Genomic DNA, 3,923 nt, shown 5'->3' with positions numbered 1-3,923 from the left:
GAATTAAATCTCATCTATTTTTCTATTACTTTTCAAAATATTGTGTGCCAATTTTTATATAAGTTCAGTCACGCTTTTCTTATGTAATTATGTCACGCATTGTTTTGTCATTCAAATTATTTTACAATTGTCTTTTACTGCAATATTGTCATATTGATCTATTGTTGATTTTAGATAACTTGTAATAATAATATTTCTGGAGTCCACATACAGATTTAATTTATTCAGTTATTTAATATTGTGAATCAAAACTTGGATTGGTGAACGAAACATTAGGGATTCTCGACACCTTACCGTTTTAATTATTGAATTTTCTTCATACAAATTCCCTCCTTTCTATTTTATTTGCAACAAAATCTCAAAAACTATTCTGTTTCTTGAATTCACTTTTCTCTAACGCTCTTATTCTGTTAGTCTTTCTTGTTATTTTGTTATCTCCTTGTGGATACGACCGCCCTTCTGTGCTACAATTGACTGCTTGTGAACATCACTTTTGGACGTTAATCAAATTTTGGCGCTGTTACCGGGGAGATGCTACTAATAAGATTGATTAGTAGATTTTGAGCCAAAAAAGTTAGTACATTTTTTTTTTACTTAATTTCTCTTTCTTGATTTGCATGATCTGTTTTGAGCTTGTATTTGTAAAAAAAAAAAAAAAAAAAACTTTTGCCACTTGTGTTTTCATTTGCTGATTTCTTTAGATTAGTTTATTGAGAACGTTTGGTTGGATGATTCAAACCATGTGATTCGAACTATTTTTGATTTACGTAAATTTTTTGTGAGAGAAAATATTGTAGCGAACCACGAATCATGATTCAAATCAGGGAACGAATCCCTCTACCAAACATCCCCTAATTGTTAAGCTTTTACCTTCTTCCTTTCCTTCATTTTCGTTTTAGGTTTTTAAAGTCTGTAGTCCATTAGTTTGTCTTTAATAAAACATATATATATATATATATATATATATATAAAACTTTTGTACGTGAAAAAGAAAAAAAAAAAAAAAAAAAAAGGAAAGTTGGCTGCAGCCTGCAAGTTAACGTGCATTTGTACAAAGTTGCTGCAATTTTTTTTTTTTTTTTTCTCTTTTGTCGTCCATTAATCAAAACCAAAAAAAAAAAAGTCACCATTTTTAGTATTTGGGTACATTTCTGTAGAAAAGTCACCTTGTTGTTTGGCCGTACGTGTCTCATTTTGTGAGTGCAATAGTAGTTTAGTTTGCTGCACCCTTTTTGTTTTTCATTTCCCGTTTTCTTTTTCTAACACAAAACAAAACAAAAAACATCTCACACTTTTAGGACTTGTGTTTTAAAATTGATTATGATTTGATTTTATAATCTTTTATTTTTGATAAATTAAGATTTTATTTTATTTCCTCATTTGTATATTTTAATTGTTGCCTAATTTAATTTTTCCTTTTATAGTTTCATTAATTTTTAGGATTATAATTAAGATGGTAATTAATTGACTAATTTAGATTCCTAATCTAGGATTTTCATAATTTGATAGATTTAGGTTTTTGACTTTAGGAACAGTTTCCATTAATTAGATTACATTTCATAATTTACTCAATAAAATTTAATAATTGATTTTAAGGATAATTGTGTGGTTACGTGAAAAGTACAATCTGAGGGAGTTCTGTCTAGGAAAGTTGGTACTTAAGCGGGCCTCGCCTCACCAATCTTTCCTGGGAACGTTGCTCTGTCTAGGAGACTATTCATTGAGCCAAGAGCTATAGTATTTCCTGGGAGCACTCTCGGTGGTTACAATTTACGTTGCTATATAATTATTTTCTTTTGTTTTGATTAGAAATTAAAAAAAAAACAAAAAAAATATATTTTAAAGGGCCGCTTAGGGTGAATGCATCGGTATAGAGACGAACTAGGGAGATTTGCTCAACGTCCAGATTTAGAAACCCCTAGTGAATTTCTATCCGACTTGTCTTCTACGTCTCCGTCTTCGCACTCGTCGTTGGAATTCGTATTTCAAAATCTATTCGCAATGGCACAACATGAGGAAGTTCAGTAGAGGACGTTGTAAGATTACTTGCACCCAACGCGCATGGCCACCCCATCTTGCATCATGTTCCCGCCAAATGTACCACCTACGGATTTCAAGCCGGGCATGATTGCACTTCTCCCAACCTTTCATGGATTAGAGAATGATAATCCATATGTACACATTCGGGAGTTTGAAGAGGTGGTGGCCACCTTTCACAGCCGTACTGAGGCCGCAAACACTATCAGATTGAAGTTTTTCCCTTTCTTTCTGAAGGACAAGGCCAAAAGCTGGCTGTATTCTCTTAGGCCCAGTTTATTGGTACGTGGGAAGAAATGACGACGACATTCTTCAACAAGTATTTCCCACACCATAAGACTAATAATTTGAAACGACAGATCTCGAATTTCGCTCATAAGGAAAATGAAACTCTCTATCAAGCTTGGGAGCGTTTTAAAGATCTGTTAAATCTGTGTCCCTACCATGGATATGAAAGTTGGTGCCTGGTAAGCTATTTCTACGATGGACTCACAATCCGAGAGTGCCAATTTGTTGACATGATGTGCAATGGGGATTTTCCCTAAAAGGATCCTGACGAAGCTATCGAGTACCTGAACGAGTTAGCTGAGAAAGCTCATACTTAGACTGGACCGAGTGCTACTGAGAGCACCAGTAGGTCCCGAGCAGTTGGAGTTTATCAATTAAGGGAAGAGGATAGTCTCAAGGCCCAAGTTGAAGCTTTGACGAAGCAAATCGAGGTCCTCAAAAGTAAAGATAGTAAAGGACCCCACATGGTAGCAAGGATAGAGGCACTTGAGCCATGTTTCGTTTGTGGTGGAATGGGCCATCTGGCTCAAGATTGTCTCACTTTTGGTGAAATGAGAAGGGTATACGAGGAGCAGTGCAATGTATTGGGTGTTGGAAAATTAATGGCATCGAGTGCGCAGCGGAATTTAAAAATTTTAATCAACGTCAAAGCCAAACAAGAACATGTTCATGATGCTATATAACATAAATACTAAAGATCTAAAACATACCTTTTTGAGATTTCAGGAAACTGCACGTCTGACAGATCTAAGCGTTCCAAACAGTAACCGGAAGAGCCTCAACCAACTGGTCTTCTTTGCTATTCTCGTTTCCACAATCGATGTGCGGGTGGGCACATGCCGTTTAATCTCCTCTAGATATTCTTGATCTCCTTCCAATCACAAGAGAGCCAAAGAAAAAATTGTTCTTGAGAATTAAACAATTTTTCCTCTCAGGAATCTTTTATCAATAGCCTCTAAAAAATCTCTCAAGTGATCTAATGAGTAATGTGACTTAATAGGCTATTTATAGTGTTTTGGAAGTCATACTTCCGTAACAATTAGGTTTCCCAAAGTTCTAATCGCATCCAGAGTCGATTTTCCCACGTCAGCATGCATTTTACGTTACAACCGGTCGACCGGTGACAGAGACGTTATAACTCACCGGTTGACCTGTCTTCACTAACCGGTCGACCGGACCGGTCGACCTGTGACCGGTCTACCCAACCGGTCGACCTGTCTGCACTGACGAAAGTTGTTTTGCCTAGTTTTTCAATACGGGAAACTTGCATAGAGCCTCAGTTTTGATTCAAGCACCAATAGAGAAATTGCTTGATCAAAACAGTCATCTAATAGTCTTCCCATATTAAACAACTCTTAAAACAATAATTCAACTAATTTATCTAGAATTAATTTATCAATTAATTCACCCATGAATTAACTTTGAACCTCTCGTTACGGAAATAACACAAGTTACCAATGTGTAGGAAATACACCATATCGTTACAGAAAATTATGTGAGCTAGCAAAGGGACCCGATGGACATATATAAATCAAGCTCCTATAATCACAAAGCTACTTGTAAACCAACAAGTCCATCTCATGATTATAAAACTCTAG

General features: G+C 35.6%; 1 non-coding gene across 1 annotated transcript; it reads right to left on the bottom strand.

Annotated features, from left to right (window-relative positions):
- Nucleotides 1-2,381: 2,381 nt before the first annotated feature.
- On the bottom strand, nucleotides 2,382-2,488 carry LOC112090380. The gene has a single exon (XR_002901627.1). It is a non-coding gene; the product is annotated as a small nucleolar RNA R71 (small nucleolar RNA).
- Between the last annotated feature and the right edge of the window lie 1,435 nt (nucleotides 2,489-3,923).

This window comes from Morus notabilis, unplaced genomic scaffold, assembly GCF_000414095.1.
Source record: "Morus notabilis unplaced genomic scaffold, ASM41409v2 Scaffold305, whole genome shotgun sequence".
In the NCBI taxonomy this organism is placed as follows: domain Eukaryota; kingdom Viridiplantae; phylum Streptophyta; class Magnoliopsida; order Rosales; family Moraceae; genus Morus; species Morus notabilis.
Note: the sequence above shows the minus strand (reverse complement) of the source record. Positions and strands in the feature narration are given on the sequence as shown.